At 55.7% G+C, this 17,024-nt stretch overlaps 37 non-coding genes across 37 annotated transcripts; all 37 read right to left on the bottom strand.

The window, feature by feature from the left end:
- Positions 1 to 297: 297 nt before the first annotated feature.
- Positions 298 to 413, bottom strand: LOC142297707 (U5 spliceosomal RNA). The gene has a single exon (XR_012751982.1). It is a non-coding gene; the product is annotated as a U5 spliceosomal RNA (small nuclear RNA).
- A 345-nt stretch (positions 414 to 758) lies between these two features.
- LOC142298274 (U5 spliceosomal RNA) lies at positions 759 to 874 on the bottom strand. The gene has a single exon (XR_012752482.1). It is a non-coding gene; the product is annotated as a U5 spliceosomal RNA (small nuclear RNA).
- A 345-nt stretch (positions 875 to 1,219) lies between these two features.
- LOC142298276 (U5 spliceosomal RNA) lies at positions 1,220 to 1,335 on the bottom strand. Its single transcript, XR_012752484.1, has one exon. It is a non-coding gene; the product is annotated as a U5 spliceosomal RNA (small nuclear RNA).
- A 345-nt stretch (positions 1,336 to 1,680) lies between these two features.
- Positions 1,681 to 1,796, bottom strand: LOC142297708 (U5 spliceosomal RNA). Its single transcript, XR_012751983.1, has one exon. It is a non-coding gene; the product is annotated as a U5 spliceosomal RNA (small nuclear RNA).
- Positions 1,797 to 2,117: 321 nt separating this feature from the next.
- LOC142298277 (U5 spliceosomal RNA) lies at positions 2,118 to 2,233 on the bottom strand. Its single transcript, XR_012752485.1, has one exon. It is a non-coding gene; the product is annotated as a U5 spliceosomal RNA (small nuclear RNA).
- Positions 2,234 to 2,578: 345 nt separating this feature from the next.
- On the bottom strand, positions 2,579 to 2,694 carry LOC142297813 (U5 spliceosomal RNA). The gene has a single exon (XR_012752083.1). It is a non-coding gene; the product is annotated as a U5 spliceosomal RNA (small nuclear RNA).
- A 345-nt stretch (positions 2,695 to 3,039) lies between these two features.
- LOC142298278 (U5 spliceosomal RNA) lies at positions 3,040 to 3,155 on the bottom strand. Its single transcript, XR_012752486.1, has one exon. It is a non-coding gene; the product is annotated as a U5 spliceosomal RNA (small nuclear RNA).
- A 345-nt stretch (positions 3,156 to 3,500) lies between these two features.
- Positions 3,501 to 3,616, bottom strand: LOC142297611 (U5 spliceosomal RNA). The gene has a single exon (XR_012751889.1). It is a non-coding gene; the product is annotated as a U5 spliceosomal RNA (small nuclear RNA).
- Positions 3,617 to 3,961: 345 nt separating this feature from the next.
- On the bottom strand, positions 3,962 to 4,077 carry LOC142298279 (U5 spliceosomal RNA). Its single transcript, XR_012752487.1, has one exon. It is a non-coding gene; the product is annotated as a U5 spliceosomal RNA (small nuclear RNA).
- A 345-nt stretch (positions 4,078 to 4,422) lies between these two features.
- Positions 4,423 to 4,538, bottom strand: LOC142298280 (U5 spliceosomal RNA). The gene has a single exon (XR_012752488.1). It is a non-coding gene; the product is annotated as a U5 spliceosomal RNA (small nuclear RNA).
- Positions 4,539 to 4,883: 345 nt separating this feature from the next.
- On the bottom strand, positions 4,884 to 4,999 carry LOC142297649 (U5 spliceosomal RNA). The gene has a single exon (XR_012751926.1). It is a non-coding gene; the product is annotated as a U5 spliceosomal RNA (small nuclear RNA).
- Positions 5,000 to 5,344: 345 nt separating this feature from the next.
- On the bottom strand, positions 5,345 to 5,460 carry LOC142298281 (U5 spliceosomal RNA). Its single transcript, XR_012752489.1, has one exon. It is a non-coding gene; the product is annotated as a U5 spliceosomal RNA (small nuclear RNA).
- A 345-nt stretch (positions 5,461 to 5,805) lies between these two features.
- Positions 5,806 to 5,921, bottom strand: LOC142298282 (U5 spliceosomal RNA). The gene has a single exon (XR_012752490.1). It is a non-coding gene; the product is annotated as a U5 spliceosomal RNA (small nuclear RNA).
- Positions 5,922 to 6,266: 345 nt separating this feature from the next.
- On the bottom strand, positions 6,267 to 6,382 carry LOC142298283 (U5 spliceosomal RNA). Its single transcript, XR_012752491.1, has one exon. It is a non-coding gene; the product is annotated as a U5 spliceosomal RNA (small nuclear RNA).
- A 345-nt stretch (positions 6,383 to 6,727) lies between these two features.
- Positions 6,728 to 6,843, bottom strand: LOC142297814 (U5 spliceosomal RNA). Its single transcript, XR_012752084.1, has one exon. It is a non-coding gene; the product is annotated as a U5 spliceosomal RNA (small nuclear RNA).
- Positions 6,844 to 7,188: 345 nt separating this feature from the next.
- On the bottom strand, positions 7,189 to 7,304 carry LOC142298284 (U5 spliceosomal RNA). The gene has a single exon (XR_012752492.1). It is a non-coding gene; the product is annotated as a U5 spliceosomal RNA (small nuclear RNA).
- Positions 7,305 to 7,649: 345 nt separating this feature from the next.
- Positions 7,650 to 7,765, bottom strand: LOC142297602 (U5 spliceosomal RNA). The gene has a single exon (XR_012751880.1). It is a non-coding gene; the product is annotated as a U5 spliceosomal RNA (small nuclear RNA).
- Positions 7,766 to 8,110: 345 nt separating this feature from the next.
- LOC142298285 (U5 spliceosomal RNA) lies at positions 8,111 to 8,226 on the bottom strand. Its single transcript, XR_012752493.1, has one exon. It is a non-coding gene; the product is annotated as a U5 spliceosomal RNA (small nuclear RNA).
- A 345-nt stretch (positions 8,227 to 8,571) lies between these two features.
- On the bottom strand, positions 8,572 to 8,687 carry LOC142297791 (U5 spliceosomal RNA). Its single transcript, XR_012752063.1, has one exon. It is a non-coding gene; the product is annotated as a U5 spliceosomal RNA (small nuclear RNA).
- Positions 8,688 to 9,032: 345 nt separating this feature from the next.
- LOC142298287 (U5 spliceosomal RNA) lies at positions 9,033 to 9,148 on the bottom strand. Its single transcript, XR_012752495.1, has one exon. It is a non-coding gene; the product is annotated as a U5 spliceosomal RNA (small nuclear RNA).
- A 345-nt stretch (positions 9,149 to 9,493) lies between these two features.
- LOC142297815 (U5 spliceosomal RNA) lies at positions 9,494 to 9,609 on the bottom strand. The gene has a single exon (XR_012752085.1). It is a non-coding gene; the product is annotated as a U5 spliceosomal RNA (small nuclear RNA).
- Positions 9,610 to 9,954: 345 nt separating this feature from the next.
- LOC142298288 (U5 spliceosomal RNA) lies at positions 9,955 to 10,070 on the bottom strand. The gene has a single exon (XR_012752496.1). It is a non-coding gene; the product is annotated as a U5 spliceosomal RNA (small nuclear RNA).
- A 345-nt stretch (positions 10,071 to 10,415) lies between these two features.
- LOC142297603 (U5 spliceosomal RNA) lies at positions 10,416 to 10,531 on the bottom strand. Its single transcript, XR_012751881.1, has one exon. It is a non-coding gene; the product is annotated as a U5 spliceosomal RNA (small nuclear RNA).
- Positions 10,532 to 10,876: 345 nt separating this feature from the next.
- On the bottom strand, positions 10,877 to 10,992 carry LOC142298289 (U5 spliceosomal RNA). Its single transcript, XR_012752497.1, has one exon. It is a non-coding gene; the product is annotated as a U5 spliceosomal RNA (small nuclear RNA).
- Positions 10,993 to 11,337: 345 nt separating this feature from the next.
- LOC142298291 (U5 spliceosomal RNA) lies at positions 11,338 to 11,453 on the bottom strand. The gene has a single exon (XR_012752498.1). It is a non-coding gene; the product is annotated as a U5 spliceosomal RNA (small nuclear RNA).
- A 345-nt stretch (positions 11,454 to 11,798) lies between these two features.
- On the bottom strand, positions 11,799 to 11,914 carry LOC142297792 (U5 spliceosomal RNA). Its single transcript, XR_012752064.1, has one exon. It is a non-coding gene; the product is annotated as a U5 spliceosomal RNA (small nuclear RNA).
- A 345-nt stretch (positions 11,915 to 12,259) lies between these two features.
- Positions 12,260 to 12,375, bottom strand: LOC142298292 (U5 spliceosomal RNA). The gene has a single exon (XR_012752499.1). It is a non-coding gene; the product is annotated as a U5 spliceosomal RNA (small nuclear RNA).
- A 345-nt stretch (positions 12,376 to 12,720) lies between these two features.
- LOC142297755 (U5 spliceosomal RNA) lies at positions 12,721 to 12,836 on the bottom strand. The gene has a single exon (XR_012752029.1). It is a non-coding gene; the product is annotated as a U5 spliceosomal RNA (small nuclear RNA).
- A 345-nt stretch (positions 12,837 to 13,181) lies between these two features.
- Positions 13,182 to 13,297, bottom strand: LOC142298293 (U5 spliceosomal RNA). Its single transcript, XR_012752500.1, has one exon. It is a non-coding gene; the product is annotated as a U5 spliceosomal RNA (small nuclear RNA).
- Positions 13,298 to 13,642: 345 nt separating this feature from the next.
- On the bottom strand, positions 13,643 to 13,758 carry LOC142298294 (U5 spliceosomal RNA). The gene has a single exon (XR_012752501.1). It is a non-coding gene; the product is annotated as a U5 spliceosomal RNA (small nuclear RNA).
- A 345-nt stretch (positions 13,759 to 14,103) lies between these two features.
- LOC142297495 (U5 spliceosomal RNA) lies at positions 14,104 to 14,219 on the bottom strand. The gene has a single exon (XR_012751778.1). It is a non-coding gene; the product is annotated as a U5 spliceosomal RNA (small nuclear RNA).
- Positions 14,220 to 14,564: 345 nt separating this feature from the next.
- On the bottom strand, positions 14,565 to 14,680 carry LOC142298295 (U5 spliceosomal RNA). Its single transcript, XR_012752502.1, has one exon. It is a non-coding gene; the product is annotated as a U5 spliceosomal RNA (small nuclear RNA).
- Positions 14,681 to 15,025: 345 nt separating this feature from the next.
- On the bottom strand, positions 15,026 to 15,141 carry LOC142298296 (U5 spliceosomal RNA). The gene has a single exon (XR_012752503.1). It is a non-coding gene; the product is annotated as a U5 spliceosomal RNA (small nuclear RNA).
- Positions 15,142 to 15,486: 345 nt separating this feature from the next.
- On the bottom strand, positions 15,487 to 15,602 carry LOC142298297 (U5 spliceosomal RNA). The gene has a single exon (XR_012752504.1). It is a non-coding gene; the product is annotated as a U5 spliceosomal RNA (small nuclear RNA).
- A 345-nt stretch (positions 15,603 to 15,947) lies between these two features.
- On the bottom strand, positions 15,948 to 16,063 carry LOC142297823 (U5 spliceosomal RNA). Its single transcript, XR_012752093.1, has one exon. It is a non-coding gene; the product is annotated as a U5 spliceosomal RNA (small nuclear RNA).
- Positions 16,064 to 16,408: 345 nt separating this feature from the next.
- On the bottom strand, positions 16,409 to 16,524 carry LOC142298299 (U5 spliceosomal RNA). Its single transcript, XR_012752506.1, has one exon. It is a non-coding gene; the product is annotated as a U5 spliceosomal RNA (small nuclear RNA).
- Positions 16,525 to 16,869: 345 nt separating this feature from the next.
- Positions 16,870 to 16,985, bottom strand: LOC142298300 (U5 spliceosomal RNA). The gene has a single exon (XR_012752507.1). It is a non-coding gene; the product is annotated as a U5 spliceosomal RNA (small nuclear RNA).
- Positions 16,986 to 17,024: the final 39 nt, after the last annotated feature.

The raw sequence follows: 17,024 nt of genomic DNA on the forward strand, positions 1-17,024 counted from the left end.
CTTGGCCCGGGGAGACCTCCTAGAAAAGGGGAGGCAGGGGGTTGATGATGGCTAAACCAAACGGTACCACACAGCCAGCCCGGCGAGAGGCCATCTTCCCCAGGCTGCTCCCTTCTCTGAGCCCTCCTTTCCACCAGAGGGTCACCCCTTCAAACGAGCTTCCTGCTCCCCAAAAAGCGGGCCGTCCATGGCCACAATATTCAAATGAGGACCGCCTCCCTCCCAGCAGCAGCCACAGGAGTCAGCCTCCCACTACAGCCACCTCCCGCTCATTCTGTCGTTCAACCCAAAGAAGGAAACCCCAGCAAGCTGGAGCATGCAAAAATTGCCATAAAACTCAGTTTTGCTGCTCTCCACGGAAATCTTTAGTAAAAGGCGAAAGATTTTTACGTTCTGAAGAGAAACCAGAGTATATCAGGCAAGGGCCTCCTCCCGACCTAACACCCTGGCCGCAGCCCTCACTTGGCCCGGGGAGACCTCCTAGAAAAGGGGAGGCAGGGGGTTGATGATGGCTAAACCAAACGGTACCACACAGCCAGCCCGGCGAGAGGCCATCTTCCCCAGGCTGCTCCCTTCTCTGAGCCCTCCTTTCCACCAGAGGGTCACCCCTTCAAACGAGCTTCCTGCTCCCCAAAAAGCGGGCCGTCCATGGCCACAATATTCAAATGAGGACCGCCTCCCTCCCAGCAGCAGCCACAGGAGTCAGCCTCCCACTACAGCCACCTCCCGCTCATTCTGTCGTTCAACCCAAAGAAGGAAACCCCAGCAAGCTGGAGCATGCAAAAATTGCCATAAAACTCAGTTTTGCTCCTCTCCACGGAAATCTTTAGTAAAAGGCGAAAGATTTTTACGTTCTGAAGAGAAACCAGAGTATATCAGGCAAGGGCCTCCTCCCGACCTAACACCCTGGCCGCAGCCCTCACTTGGCCCGGGGAGACCTCCTAGAAAAGGGGAGGCAGGGGGTTGATGATGGCTAAACCAAACGGTACCACACAGCCAGCCCGGCGAGAGGCCATCTTCCCCAGGCTGCTCCCTTCTCTGAGCCCTCCTTTCCACCAGAGGGTCACCCCTTCAAACGAGCTTCCTGCTCCCCAAAAAGCGGGCCGTCCATGGCCACAATATTCAAATGAGGACCGCCTCCCTCCCAGCAGCAGCCACAGGAGTCAGCCTCCCACTACAGCCACCTCCCGCTCATTCTGTTGTTCAACCCAAAGAAGGAAACCCCAGCAAGCTGGAGCATGCAAAAATTGCCATAAAACTCAGTTTTGCTCCTCTCCACGGAAATCTTTAGTAAAAGGCGAAAGATTTTTACGTTCTGAAGAGAAACCAGAGTATATCAGGCAAGGGCCTCCTCCCGACCTAACACCCTGGCCGCAGCCCTCACTTGGCCCGGGGAGACCTCCTAGAAAAGGGGAGGCAGGGGGTTGATGATGGCTAAACCAAACGGTACCACACAGCCAGCCCGGCGAGAGGCCATCTTCCCCAGGCTGCTCCCTTCTCTGAGCCCTCCTTTCCACCAGAGGGTCACCCCTTCAAACGAGCTTCCTGCTCCCCAAAAAGCGGGCCGTCCATGGACACAATATTCAAATGAGGACCGCCTCCCTCCCAGCAGCAGCCACAGGAGTCAGCCTCCCACTACAGCCACCTCCCGCTCATTCTGTCGTTCAACCCAAAGAAGGAAACCCCAGCAAGCTGGAGCATGCAAAAATTGCCATAAAACTCAGTTTTGCTGCTCTCCACGGAAATCTTTAGTAAAAGGCGAAAGATTTTTACGTTCTGAAGAGAAACCAGAGTATATCAGGCAAGGGCCGCAGCCCTCACTTGGCCCGGGGAGACCTCCTAGAAAAGGGGAGGCAGGGGGTTGATGATGGCTAAACCAAACGGTACCACACAGCCAGCCCGGCGAGAGGCCATCTTCCCCAGGCTGCTCCCTTCTCTGAGCCCTCCTTTCCACCAGAGGGTCACCCCTTCAAACGAGCTTCCTGCTCCCCAAAAAGCGGGCCGTCCATGGCCACAATATTCAAATGAGGACCGCCTCCCTCCCAGCAGCAGCCACAGGAGTCAGCCTCCCACTACAGCCACCTCCCGCTCATTCTGTCGTTCAACCCAAAGAAGGAAACCCCAGCAAGCTGGAGCATGCAAAAATTGCCATAAAACTCAGTTTTGCTCCTCTCCACGGAAATCTTTAGTAAAAGGCGAAAGATTTTTACGTTCTGAAGAGAAACCAGAGTATATCAGGCAAGGGCCTCCTCCCGACCTAACACCCTGGCCGCAGCCCTCACTTGGCCCGGGGAGACCTCCTAGAAAAGGGGAGGCAGGGGGTTGATGATGGCTAAACCAAACGGTACCACACAGCCAGCCCGGCGAGAGGCCATCTTCCCCAGGCTGCTCCCTTCTCTGAGCCCTCCTTTCCACCAGAGGGTCACCCCTTCAAACGAGCTTCCTGCTCCCCAAAAAGCGGGCCGTCCATGGCCACAATATTCAAATGAGGACCGCCTCCCTCCCAGCAGCCGCCACAGGAGTCAGCCTCCCACTACAGCCACCTCCCGCTCATTCTGTCGTTCAACCCAAAGAAGGAAACCCCAGCAAGCTGGAGCATGCAATAATTGCCATAAAACTCAGTTTTGCTCCTCTCCACGGAAATCTTTAGTAAAAGGCGAAAGATTTTTACATTCTGAAGAGAAACCAGAGTATATCAGGCAAGGGCCTCCTCCCGACCTAACACCCTGGCCGCAGCCCTCACTTGGCCCGGGGAGACCTCCTAGAAAAGGGGAGGCAGGGGGTTGATGATGGCTAAACCAAACGGTACCACACAGCCAGCCCGGCGAGAGGCCATCTTCCCCAGGCTGCTCCCTTCTCTGAGCCCTCCTTTCCACCAGAGGGTCACCCCTTCAAACGAGCTTCCTGCTCCCCAAAAAGCGGGCCGTCCATGGCCACAATATTCAAATGAGGACCGCCTCCCTCCCAGCAGCAGCCACAGGAGTCAGCCTCCCACTACAGCCACCTCCCGCTCATTCTGTCGTTCAACCCAAAGAAGGAAACCCCAGCAAGCTGGAGCATGCAAAAATTGCCATAAAACTCAGTTTTGCTCCTCTCCACGGAAATCTTTAGTAAAAGGCGAAAGATTTTTACGTTCTGAAGAGAAACCAGAGTATATCAGGCAAGGGCCTCCTCCCGACCTAACACCCTGGCCGCAGCCCTCACTTGGCCCGGGGAGACCTCCTAGAAAAGGGGAGGCAGGGGGTTGATGATGGCTAAACCAAACGGTACCACACAGCCAGCCCGGCGAGAGGCCATCTTCCCCAGGCTGCTCCCTTCTCTGAGCCCTCCTTTCCACCAGAGGGTCACCCCTTCAAACGAGCTTCCTGCTCCCCAAAAAGCGGGCCGTCCATGGCCACAATATTCAAATGAGGACCGCCTCCCTCCCAGCAGCAGCCACAGGAGTCAGCCTCCCACTACAGCCACCTCCCGCTCATTCTGTCGTTCAACCCAAAGAAGGAAACCCCAGCAAGCCGGAGCATGCAAAAATTGCCATAAAACTCAGTTTTGCTCCTCTCCACGGAAATCTTTAGTAAAAGGCGAAAGATTTTTACGTTCTGAAGAGAAACCAGAGTATATCAGGCAAGGGCCTCCTCCCGACCTAACACCCTGGCCGCAGCCCTCACTTGGCCCGGGGAGACCTCCTAGAAAAGGGGAGGCAGGGGGTTGATGATGGCTAAACCAAACGGTACCACACAGCCAGCCCGGCGAGAGGCCATCTTCCCCAGGCTGCTCCCTTCTCTGAGCCCTCCTTTCCACCAGAGGGTCACCCCTTCAAACGAGCTTCCTGCTCCCCAAAAAGCGGGCCGTCCATGGCCACAATATTCAAATGAGGACCGCCTCCCTCCCAGCAGCAGCCACAGGAGTCAGCCTCCCACTACAGCCACCTCCCGCTCATTCTGTCGTTCAACCCAAAGAAGGAAACCCCAGCAAGCTGGAGCATGCAAAAATTGCCATAAAACTCAGTTTTGCTCCTCTCCACGGAAATCTTTAGTAAAAGGCGAAAGATTTTTACGTTCTGAAGAGAAACCAGAGTATATCAGGCAAGGGCCTCCTCCCGACCTAACACCCTGGCCGCAGCCCTCACTTGGCCCGGGGAGACCTCCTAGAAAAGGGGAGGCAGGGGGTTGATGATGGCTAAACCAAACGGTACCACACAGCCAGCCCGGCGAGAGGCCATCTTCCCCAGGCTGCTCCCTTCTCTGAGCCCTCCTTTCCACCAGAGGGTCACCCCTTCAAACGAGCTTCCTGCTCCCCAAAAAGCGGGCCGTCCATGGCCACAATATTCAAATGAGGACCGCCTCCCTCCCAGCAGCAGCCACAGGAGTCAGCCTCCCACTACAGCCACCTCCCGCTCATTCTGTCGTTCAACCCAAAGAAGGAAACCCCAGCAAGCTGGAGCATGCAAAAATTGCCATAAAACTCAGTTTTGCTCCTCTCCACGGAAATCTTTAGTAAAAGGCGAAAGATTTTTACGTTCTGAAGAGAAACCAGAGTATATCAGGCAAGGGCCTCCTCCCGACCTAACACCCTGGCCGCAGCCCTCACTTGGCCCGGGGAGACCTCCTAGAAAAGGGGAGGCAGGGGGTTGATGATGGCTAAACCAAACGGTACCACACAGCCAGCCCGGCGAGAGGCCATCTTCCCCAGGCTGCTCCCTTCTCTGAGCCCTCCTTTCCACCAGAGGGTCACCCCTTCAAACGAGCTTCCTGCTCCCCAAAAAGCGGGCCGTCCATGGCCACAATATTCAAATGAGGACCGCCTCCCTCCCAGCAGCAGCCACAGGAGTCAGCCTCCCACTACAGCCACCTCCCGCTCATTCTGTCGTTCAACCCAAAGAAGGAAACCCCAGCAAGCTGGAGCATGCAAAAATTGCCATAAAACTCAGTTTTGCTCCTCTCCACGGAAATCTTTAGTAAAAGGCGAAAGATTTTTACATTCTGAAGAGAAACCAGAGTATATCAGGCAAGGGCCTCCTCCCGACCTAACACCCTGGCCGCAGCCCTCACTTGGCCCGGGGAGACCTCCTAGAAAAGGGGAGGCAGGGGGTTGATGATGGCTAAACCAAACGGTACCACACAGCCAGCCCGGCGAGAGGCCATCTTCCCCAGGCTGCTCCCTTCTCTGAGCCCTCCTTTCCACCAGAGGGTCACCCCTTCAAACGAGCTTCCTGCTCCCCAAAACGCGGGCCGTCCATGGCCACAATATTCAAATGAGGACCGCCTCCCTCCCAGCAGCAGCCACAGGAGTCAGCCTCCCACTACAGCCACCTCCCGCTCATTCTGTCGTTCAACCCAAAGAAGGAAACCCCAGCAAGCTGGAGCATGCAAAAATTGCCATAAAACTCAGTTTTGCTCCTCTCCACGGAAATCTTTAGTAAAAGGCGAAAGATTTTTACGTTCTGAAGAGAAACCAGAGTATATCAGGCAAGGGCCTCCTCCCGACCTAACACCCTGGCCGCAGCCCTCACTTGGCCCGGGGAGACCTCCTAGAAAAGGGGAGGCAGGGGGTTGATGATGGCTAAACCAAACGGTACCTCACAGCCAGCCCGGCGAGAGGCCATCTTCCCCAGGCTGCTCCCTTCTCTGAGCCCTCCTTTCCACCAGAGGGTCACCCCTTCAAACGAGCTTCCTGCTCCCCAAAAAGCGGGCCGTCCATGGCCACAATATTCAAATGAGGACCGCCTCCCTCCCAGCAGCAGCCACAGGAGTCAGCCTCCCACTACAGCCACCTCCCGCTCATTCTGTCGTTCAACCCAAAGAAGGAAACCCCAGCAAGCTGGAGCATGCAAAAATTGCCATAAAACTCAGTTTTGCTCCTCTCCACGGAAATCTTTAGTAAAAGGCGAAAGATTTTTACGTTCTGAAGAGAAACCAGAGTATATCAGGCAAGGGCCTCCTCCCGACCTAATACCCTGGCCGCAGCCCTCACTTGGCCCGGGGAGACCTCCTAGAAAAGGGGAGGCAGGGGGTTGATGATGGCTAAACCAAACGGTACCACACAGCCAGCCCGGCGAGAGGCCATCTTCCCCAGGCTGCTCCCTTCTCTGAGCCCTCCTTTCCACCAGAGGGTCACCCCTTCAAACGAGCTTCCTGCTCCCCAAAAAGCGGGCCGTCCATGGCCACAATATTCAAATGAGGACCGCCTCCCTCCCAGCAGCAGCCACAGGAGTCAGCCTCCCACTACAGCCACCTCCCGCTCATTCTGTCGTTCAACCCAAAGAAGGAAACCCCAGCAAGCTGGAGCATGCAAAAATTGCCATAAAACTCAGTTTTGCTCCTCTCCACGGAAATCTTTAGTAAAAGGCGAAAGATTTTTACGTTCTGAAGAGAAACCAGAGTATATCAGGCAAGGGCCTCCTCCCGACCTAACACCCTGGCCGCAGCCCTCACTTGGCCCGGGGAGACCTCCTAGAAAAGAGGAGGCAGGGGGTTGATGATGGCTAAACCAAACGGTACCACACAGCCAGCCCGGCGAGAGGCCATCTTCCCCAGGCTGCTCCCTTCTCTGAGCCCTCCTTTCCACCAGAGGGTCACCCCTTCAAACGAGCTTCCTGCTCCCCAAAAAGCGGGCCGTCCATGGCCACAATATTCAAATGAGGACCGCCTCCCTCCCAGCAGCAGCCACAGGAGTCAGCCTCCCACTACAGCCACCTCCCGCTCATTCTGTCGTTCAACCCAAAGAAGGAAACCCCAGCAAGCTGGAGCATGCAAAAATTGCCAAAAAACTCAGTTTTGCTCCTCTCCACGGAAATCTTTAGTAAAAGGCGAAATATTTTTACGTTCTGAAGAGAAACCAGAGTATATCAGGCAAGGGCCTCCTCCCGACCTAACACCCTGGCCGCAGCCCTCACTTGGCCCGGGGAGACCTCCTAGAAAAGGGGAGGCAGGGGGTTGATGATGGCTAAACCAAACGGTACCACACAGCCAGCCCGGCGAGAGGCCATCTTCCCCAGGCTGCTCCCTTCTCTGAGCCCTCCTTTCCACCAGAGGGTCACCCCTTCAAACGAGCTTCCTGCTCCCCAAAAAGCGGGCCGTCCATGGCCACAATATTCAAATGAGGACCGCCTCCCTCCCAGCAGCAGCCACAGGAGTCAGCCTCCCACTACAGCCACCTCCCTCTCATTCTGTCGTTCAACCCAAAGAAGGAAACCCCAGCAAGCTGGAGCATGCAAAAATTGCCATAAAACTCAGTTTTGCTCCTCTCCACGGAAATCTTTAGTAAAAGGCGAAAGATTTTTACGTTCTGAAGAGAAACCAGAGTATATCAGGCAAGGGCCTCCTCCCGACCTAACACCCTGGCCGCAGCCCTCACTTGGCCCGGGGAGACCTCCTAGAAAAGGGGAGGCAGGGGGTTGATGATGGCTAAACCAAACGGTACCACACAGCCAGCCCGGCGAGAGGCCATCTTCCCCAGGCTGCTCCCTTCTCTGAGCCCTCCTTTCCACTAGAGGGTCACCCCTTCAAACGAGCTTCCTGCTCCCCAAAAAGCGGGCCGTCCATGGCCACAATATTCAAATGAGGACCGCCTCCCTCCCAGCAGCAGCCACAGGAGTCAGCCTCCCACTACAGCCACCTCCCGCTCATTCTGTCGTTCAACCCAAAGAAGGAAACCCCAGCAAGCTGGAGCATGCAAAAATTGCCATAAAACTCAGTTTTGCTCCTCTCCACGGAAATCTTTAGTAAAAGGCGAAAGATTTTTACGTGCTGAAGAGAAACCAGAGTATATCAGGCAAGGGCCTCCTCCCGACCTAACACCCTGGCCGCAGCCCTCACTTGGCCCGGGGAGACCTCCTAGAAAAGGGGAGGCAGGGGGTTGATGATGGCTAAACCAAACGGTACCACACAGCCAGCCCGGCGAGAGGCCATCTTCCCCAGGCTGCTCCCTTCTCTGAGCCCTCCTTTCCACCAGAGGGTCACCCCTTCAAACGAGCTTCCTGCTCCCCAAAAAGCGGGCCGTCCATGGCCACAATATTCAAATGAGGACCGCCTCCCTCCCAGCAGCAGCCACAGGAGTCAGCCTCCCACTACAGCCACCTCCCGCTCATTCTGTCGTTCAACCCAAAGAAGGAAACCCCAGCAAGCTGGAGCATGCAAAAATTGCCATAAAACTCAGTTTTGCTCCTCTCCACGGAAATCTTTAGTAAAAGGCGAAAGATTTTTACGTTCTGAAGAGAAACCAGAGTATATCAGGCAAGGGCCTCCTCCCGACCTAACACCCTGGCCGCAGCCCTCACTTGGCCCGGGGAGACCTCCTAGAAAAGGGGAGGCAGGGGGTTGATGATGGCTAAACCAAACGGTACCACACAGCCAGCCCGGCGAGAGGCCATCTTCCCCAGGCTGCTCCCTTCTCTGAGCCCTCCTTTCCACCAGAGGGTCACCCCTTCAAACGAGCTTCCTGCTCCCCAAAAAGCGGGCCGTCCATGGCCACAATATTCAAATGAGGACCGCCTCCCTCCCAGCAGCAGCCACAGGAGTCAGCCTCCCACTACAGCCACCTCCCGCTCATTCTGTCGTTCAACCCAAAGAAGGAAACCCCAGCAAGCTGGAGCATGCAAAAATTGCCATAAAACTCAGTTTTGCTCCTCTCCACGGAAATCTTTAGTGAAAGGCGAAAGATTTTTACGTTCTGAAGAGAAACCAGAGTATATCAGGCAAGGGCCTCCTCCCGACCTAATACCCTGGCCGCAGCCCTCACTTGGCCCGGGGAGACCTCCTAGAAAAGGGGAGGCAGGGGGTTGATGATGGCTAAACCAAACGGTACCACACAGCCAGCCCGGCGAGAGGCCATCTTCCCCAGGCTGCTCCCTTCTCTGAGCCCTCCTTTCCACCAGAGGGTCACCCCTTCAAACGAGCTTCCTGCTCCCCAAAAAGCGGGCCGTCCATGGCCACAATATTCAAATGAGGACCGCCTCCCTCCCAGCAGCAGCCACAGGAGTCAGCCTCCCACTACAGCCACCTCCCGCTCATTCTGTCGTTCAACCCAAAGAAGGAAACCCCAGCAAGCTGGAGCATGCAAAAATTGCCATAAAACTCAGTTTTGCTCCTCTCCACGGAAATCTTTAGTAAAAGGCGAAAGATTTTTACGTTCTGAAGAGAAACCAGAGTATATCAGGCAAGGGCCTCCTCCCGACCTAACACCCTGGCCGCAGCCCTCACTTGGCCCGGGGAGACCTCCTAGAAAAGAGGAGGCAGGGGGTTGATGATGGCTAAACCAAACGGTACCACACAGCCAGCCCGGCGAGAGGCCATCTTCCCCAGGCTGCTCCCTTCTCTGAGCCCTCCTTTCCACCAGAGGGTCACCCCTTCAAACGAGCTTCCTGCTCCCCAAAAAGCGGGCCGTCCATGGCCACAATATTCAAATGAGGACCGCCTCCCTCCCAGCAGCAGCCACAGGAGTCAGCCTCCCACTACAGCCACCTCCCGCTCATTCTGTCGTTCAACCCAAAGAAGGAAACCCCAGCAAGCTGGAGCATGCAAAAATTGCCAAAAAACTCAGTTTTGCTCCTCTCCACGGAAATCTTTAGTAAAAGGCGAAATATTTTTACGTTCTGAAGAGAAACCAGAGTATATCAGGCAAGGGCCTCCTCCCGACCTAACACCCTGGCCGCAGCCCTCACTTGGCCCGGGGAGACCTCCTAGAAAAGGGGAGGCAGGGGGTTGATGATGGCTAAACCAAACGGTACCACACAGCCAGCCCGGCGAGAGGCCATCTTCCCCAGGCTGCTCCCTTCTCTGAGCCCTCCTTTCCACCAGAGGGTCACCCCTTCAAACGAGCTTCCTGCTCCCCAAAAAGCGGGCCGTCCATGGCCACAATATTCAAATGAGGACCGCCTCCCTCCCAGCAGCAGCCACAGGAGTCAGCCTCCCACTACAGCCACCTCCCTCTCATTCTGTCGTTCAACCCAAAGAAGGAAACCCCAGCAAGCTGGAGCATGCAAAAATTGCCATAAAACTCAGTTTTGCTCCTCTCCACGGAAATCTTTAGTAAAAGGCGAAAGATTTTTACGTTCTGAAGAGAAACCAGAGTATATCAGGCAAGGGCCTCCTCCCGACCTAACACCCTGGCCGCAGCCCTCACTTGGCCCGGGGAGACCTCCTAGAAAAGGGGAGGCAGGGGGTTGATGATGGCTAAACCAAACGGTACCACACAGCCAGCCCGGCGAGAGGCCATCTTCCCCAGGCTGCTCCCTTCTCTGAGCCCTCCTTTCCACCAGAGGGTCACCCCTTCAAACGAGCTTCCTGCTCCCCAAAAAGCGGGCCGTCCATGGCCACAATATTCAAATGAGGACCGCCTCCCTCCCAGCAGCAGCCACAGGAGTCAGCCTCCCACTACAGCCACCTCCCGCTCATTCTGTCGTTCAACCCAAAGAAGGAAACCCCAGCAAGCTGGAGCATGCAAAAATTGCCATAAAACTCAGTTTTGCTCCTCTCCACGGAAATCTTTAGTAAAAGGCGAAAGATTTTTACGTGCTGAAGAGAAACCAGAGTATATCAGGCAAGGGCCTCCTCCCGACCTAACACCCTGGCCGCAGCCCTCACTTGGCCCGGGGAGACCTCCTAGAAAAGGGGAGGCAGGGGGTTGATGATGGCTAAACCAAACGGTACCACACAGCCAGCCCGGCGAGAGGCCATCTTCCCCAGGCTGCTCCCTTCTCTGAGCCCTCCTTTCCACCAGAGGGTCACCCCTTCAAACGAGCTTCCTGCTCCCCAAAAAGCGGGCCGTCCATGGCCACAATATTCAAATGAGGACCGCCTCCCTCCCAGCAGCAGCCACAGGAGTCAGCCTCCCACTACAGCCACCTCCCGCTCATTCTGTCGTTCAACCCAAAGAAGGAAACCCCAGCAAGCTGGAGCATGCAAAAATTGCCATAAAACTCAGTTTTGCTCCTCTCCACGGAAATCTTTAGTAAAAGGCGAAAGATTTTTACGTTCTGAAGAGAAACCAGAGTATATCAGGCAAGGGCCTCCTCCCGACCTAACACCCTGGCCGCAGCCCTCACTTGGCCCGGGGAGACCTCCTAGAAAAGGGGAGGCAGGGGGTTGATGATGGCTAAACCAAACGGTACCACACAGCCAGCCCGGCGAGAGGCCATCTTCCCCAGGCTGCTCCCTTCTCTGAGCCCTCCTTTCCACCAGAGGGTCACCCCTTCAAACGAGCTTCCTGCTCCCCAAAAAGCGGGCCGTCCATGGCCACAATATTCAAATGAGGACCGCCTCCCTCCCAGCAGCAGCCACAGGAGTCAGCCTCCCACTACAGCCACCTCCCGCTCATTCTGTCGTTCAACCCAAAGAAGGAAACCCCAGCAAGCTGGAGCATGCAAAAATTGCCATAAAACTCAGTTTTGCTCCTCTCCACGGAAATCTTTAGTAAAAGGCGAAAGATTTTTACGTTCTGAAGAGAAACCAGAGTATATCAGGCAAGGGCCTCCTCCCGACCTAACACCCTGGCCGCAGCCCTCACTTGACCCGGGGAGACCTCCTAGAAAAGGGGAGGCAGGGGGTTGATGATGGCTAAACCAAACGGTACCACACAGCCAGCCCGGCGAGAGGCCATCTTCCCCAGGCTGCTCCCTTCTCTGAGCCCTCCTTTCCACCAGAGGGTCACCCCTTCAAACGAGCTTCCTGCTCCCCAAAAAGCGGGCCGTCCATGGCCACAATATTCAAATGAGGACCGCCTCCCTCCCAGCAGCAGCCACAGGAGTCAGCCTCCCACTACAGCCACCTCCCGCTCATTCTGTCGTTCAACCCAAAGAAGGAAACCCCAGCAAGCTGGAGCATGCAAAAATTGCCATAAAACTCAGTTTTGCTCCTCTCCACGGAAATCTTTAGTGAAAGGCGAAAGATTTTTACGTTCTGAAGAGAAACCAGAGTATATCAGGCAAGGGCCTCCTCCCGACCTAATACCCTGGCCGCAGCCCTCACTTGGCCCGGGGAGACCTCCTAGAAAAGGGGAGGCAGGGGGTTGATGATGGCTAAACCAAACGGTACCACACAGCCAGCCCGGCGAGAGGCCATCTTCCCCAGGCTGCTCCCTTCTCTGAGCCCTCCTTTCCACCAGAGGGTCACCCCTTCAAACGAGCTTCCTGCTCCCCAAAAAGCGGGCCGTCCATGGCCACAATATTCAAATGAGGACCGCCTCCCTCCCAGCAGCAGCCACAGGAGTCAGCCTCCCACTACAGCCACCTCCCGCTCATTCTGTCGTTCAACCCAAAGAAGGAAACCCCAGCAAGCTGGAGCATGCAAAAATTGCCATAAAACTCAGTTTTGCTCCTCTCCACGGAAATCTTTAGTAAAAGGCGAAAGATTTTTACGTTCTGAAGAGAAACCAGAGTATATCAGGCAAGGGCCTCCTCCCGACCTAACACCCTGGCCGCAGCCCTCACTTGGCCCGGGGAGACCTCCTAGAAAAGGGGAGGCAGGGGGTTGATGATGGCTAAACCAAACGGTACCACACAGCCAGCCCGGCGAGAGGCCATCTTCCCCAGGCTGCTCCCTTCTCTGAGCCCTCCTTTCCACCAGAGGGTCACCCCTTCAAACAAGCTTCCTGCTCCCCAAAAAGCGGGCCGTCCATGGCCACAATATTCAAATGAGGACCGCCTCCCTCCCAGCAGCAGCCACAGGAGTCAGCCTCCCACTACAGCCACCTCCCGCTCATTCTGTCGTTCAACCCAAAGAAGGAAACCCCAGCAAGCTGGAGCATGCAAAAATTGCCATAAAACTCAGTTTTGCTCCTCTCCACGGAAATCTTTAGTAAAAGGCGAAAGATTTTTACGTTCTGAAGAGAAACCAGTGTATATCAGGTAAGGGCCTCCTCCCGACCTAACACCCTGGCCGCAGCCCTCACTTGGCCCGGGGAGACCTCCTAGAAAAGGGGAGGCAGGGGGTTGATGATGGCTAAACCAAACGGTACCACACAGCCAGCCCGGCGAGAGGCCATCTTCCCCAGGCTGCTCCCTTCTCTGAGCCCTCCTTTCCACCAGAGGGTCACCCCTTCAAACGAGCTTCCTGCTCCCCAAAAAGCGGGCCGTCCATGGCCACAATATTCAAATGAGGACCGCCTCCCTCCCAGCAGCAGCCACAGGAGTCAGCCTCCCACTACAGCCACCTCCCGCTCATTCTGTCGTTCAACCCAAAGAAGGAAACCCCAGCAAGCTGGAGCATGCAAAAATTGCCATAAAACTCAGTTTTGCTCCTCTCCACGGAAATCTTTAGTAAAAGGCGAAAGATTTTTACGTTCTGAAGAGAAACCAGAGTATATCAGGCAAGGGCCTCCTCCCGACCTATTACCCTGGCCGCAGCCCTCACTTGGCCCGGGGAGACCTCCTAGAAAAGGGGAGGCAGGGGGTTGATGATGGCTAAACCAAACGGTACCACACAGCCAGCCTGGCGAGAGGCCATCTTCCCCAGGCTGCTCCCTTCTCTGAGCCCTCCTTTCCACCAGAGGGTCACCCCTTCAAACGAGCTTCCTGCTCCCCAAAAAGCGGGCCGTCCATGGCCACAATATTCAAATGAGGACCGCCTCCCTCCCAGCAGCAGCCACAGGAGTCAGCCTCCCACTACAGCCACCTCCCGCTCATTCTGTCGTTCAACCCAAAGAAGGAAACCCCAGCAAGCTGGAGCATGCAAAAATTGCCATAAAACTCAGTTTTGCTCCTCTCCACGGAAATCTTTAGTAAAAGGCGAAAGATTTTTACGTTCTGAAGAGAAACCAGAGTATATCAGGCAAGGGCCTCCTCCCGACCTAACACCCTGGCCGCAGCCCTCACTTGGCCCGGGGAGACCTCCTAGAAAAGGGGAGGCAGGGGGTTGATGATGGCTAAACCAAACGGTACCACACAGCCAGCCCGGCGAGAGGCCATCTTCCCCAGGCTGCTCCCTTCTCTGAGCCCTCCTTTCCACCAGAGGGTCACCCCTTCAAACAAGCTTCCTGCTCCCCAAAAAGCGGGCCGTCCATGGCCACAATATTCAAATGAGGACCGCCTCCCTCCCAGCAGCAGCCACAGGAGTCAGCCTCCCACTACAGCCACCTCCCGCTCATTCTGTCGTTCAACCCAAAGAAGGAAACCCCAGCAAGCTGGAGCATGCAAAAATTGCCATAAAACTCAGTGTTGCTCCTCTCCACGGAAATCTTTAGTAAAAGGCGAAAGATTTTTACGTTCTGAAGAGAAACCAGAGTATATCAGGCAAGGGCCTCCTCCCGACCTAACACCCTGGCCGCAGCCCTCACTTGGCCCGGGGAGACCTCCTAGAAAAGGGGAGGCAGGGGGTTGATGATGGCTAAACCAAACGGTACCACACAGCCAGCCCGGCGAGAGGCCATCTTCCCCAGGCTGCTCCCTTCTCTGAGCCCTCCTTTCCACCAGAGGGTCACCCCTTCAAACGAGCTTCCTGCTCCCCAAAAAGCGGGCCGTCCATGGCCACAATATTCAAATGAGGACCGCCTCCCTCCCAGCAGCAGCCACAGGAGTCAGCCTCCCACTACAGCCACCTCCCGCTCATTCTGTCGTTCAACCCAAAGAAGGAAACCCCAGCAAGCTGGAGCATGCAAAAATTGCCATAAAACTCAGTTTTGCTCCTCTCCACGGAAATCTTTAGTAAAAGGCGAAAGATTTTTACGTTCTGAAGAGAAACCAGAGTATATCAGGCAAGGGCCTCCTCCCGACCTAACACCCTGGCCGCAGCCCTCACTTGGCCCGGGGAGACCTCCTAGAAAAGGGGAGGCAGGGGGTTGATGATGGCTAAACCAAACGGTACCACACAGCCAGCCCGGCGAGAGGCCATCTTCCCCAGGCTGCTCCCTTCTCTGAGCCCTCCTTTCCACCAGAGGGTCACCCCTTCAAACGAGCTTCCTGCTCCCCAAAAAGCGGGCCGTCCATGGCCACAATATTCAAATGAGGACCGCCTCCCTCCCAGCAGCAGCCACAGGAGTCAGCCTCCCACTACAGCCACCTCCCGCTCATTCTGTCGTTCAACCCAAAGAAGGAAACCCCAGCAAGCTGGAGCATGCAAAAATTGCCATAAAACTCAGTTTTGCTCCTCTCCACGGAAATCTTTAGTAAAAGGCGAAAGATTTTTACGTTCTGAAGAGAAACCAGAGTATATCAGGCAAGGGCCTCCTCCCGACCTAACACCCTGGCCGCAGCCCTCACTTGGCCCGGGGAGACCTCCTAGAAAAGGGGAGGCAGGGGGTTGATGATGGCTAAACCAAACGGTACCACACAGCCAGCCCGGCGAGAGGCCATCTTCCCCAGGCTGCTCCCTTCTCTGAGCCCTCCTTTCCACCAGAGGGTCACCCCTTCAAACGAGCTTCCTGCTCCCCAAAAAGCGGGCCGTCCATGGCCACAATATTCAAATGAGGACCGCCTCCCTCCCAGCAGCAGCCACAGGAGTCAGCCTCCCACTACAGACACCTCCCGCTCATTCTGTCGTTCAACCCAAAGAAGGAAACCCCAGCAAGCTGGAGCATGCAAAAATTGCCATAAAACTCAGTTTTGCTCCTCTCCACGGAAATCTTTAGTAAAAGGCGAAAGATTTTTACGTTCTGAAGAGAAACCAGAGTATATCAGGCAAGGGCCTCCTCCCGACCTAACACCCTGGCCGCAGCCCTCACTTGGCCCGGGGAGACCTCCTAGAAAAGGGGAGGCAGGGGGTTGATGATGGCTAAACCAAACGGTACCACACAGCCAGCCCGGCGAGAGGCCATCTTCCCCAGGCTGCTCCCTTCTCTGAGCCCTCCTTTCCATCAGAGGGTCACCCCTTCAAACGAGCTTCCTGCTCCCCAAAAAGCGGGCCGTCCATGGCCACAATATTCAAATGAGGACCGCCTCCCTCCCAGCAGCAGCCACAGGAGTCAGCCTCCCACTACAGCCACCTCCCGCTCATTCTGTCGTTCAACCCAAAGAAGGAAACCCCAGCAAGCTGGAGCATGCAAAAATTGCCATAAAACTCAGTTTTGCTCCTCTCCACGGAAATCTTTAGTAGAAGGCGAAAGATTTTTACGTTCTGAAGAGAAACCAGAGTACATCAGGCAAGGGCCTCCTCCCGACCTAACACCCTGGCCGCAGCCCTCACTTGGCCCGGGGAGACCTCCTAGAAAAGGGGAGGCAGGGGGTTGATGATGGCTAAACCAAACGGTACCACACAGCCAGCCCGGCGAGAGGCCATCTTCCCCAGGCTGCTCCCCTCTCTGAGCCCTCCTTTCCACCAGAGGGTCACCCCTTCAAACGAGCTTCCTGCTCCCCAAAAAGCGGGCCGTCCATGGCCACAATATTCAAATGAGGACCGCCTCCCTCCCAGCAGCAGCCACAGGAGTCAGCCTCCCACTACAGCCACCTCCCGCTCATTCTGTCGTTCAACCCAAAGAAGGAAACCCCAGCAAGCTGGAGCATGCAAAAATTGCCATAAAACTCAGTTTTGCTCCTCTCCACGGAAATCTTTAGTAAAAGGCGAAAGATTTTTACGTTCTGAAGAGAAACCAGAGTATATCAGGCAAGGGCCTCCTCCCGACCTAACACCCTGGCCGCAGCCCTCACTTGGCCCGGGGAGACCTCCTAGAAAAGGGGAGGCAGGGGGTTGATGATGGCTAAACCAAACGGTACCACACAGCCAGCCCGGCGAGAGGCCATCTTCCCCAGGCTGCTCCCTTCTCTGAGCCCTCCTTTCCACCAGAGGGTCACCCCTTCAAACGAGCTTCCTGCTCCCCAAAAAGCGGGCCGTCCATGGCCACAATATTCAAATGAGGACCGCCTCCCTCCCAGCAGCAGCCACAGGAGTCAGCCTCCCACTACAGCCACCTCCCGCTCATTCTGTCGTTCAACCCAAAGAAGGAAACCCCAGCAAGCTGGAGCATGCAAAAATTGCCATAAAACTCAGTTTTGCTCCTCTCCACGGAAATCTTTAGTAAAAGGCGAAAGATTTTTACGTTCTGAAGAGAAACCAGAGTATATCAGGCAAGGGCCTCCTCCCGACCTAACACCCTGGCCG

The sequence above is a fragment of the Anomaloglossus baeobatrachus genome, chromosome 3, assembly GCF_048569485.1.
Source record: "Anomaloglossus baeobatrachus isolate aAnoBae1 chromosome 3, aAnoBae1.hap1, whole genome shotgun sequence".
NCBI lineage: Eukaryota > Metazoa > Chordata > Amphibia > Anura > Aromobatidae > Anomaloglossus > Anomaloglossus baeobatrachus.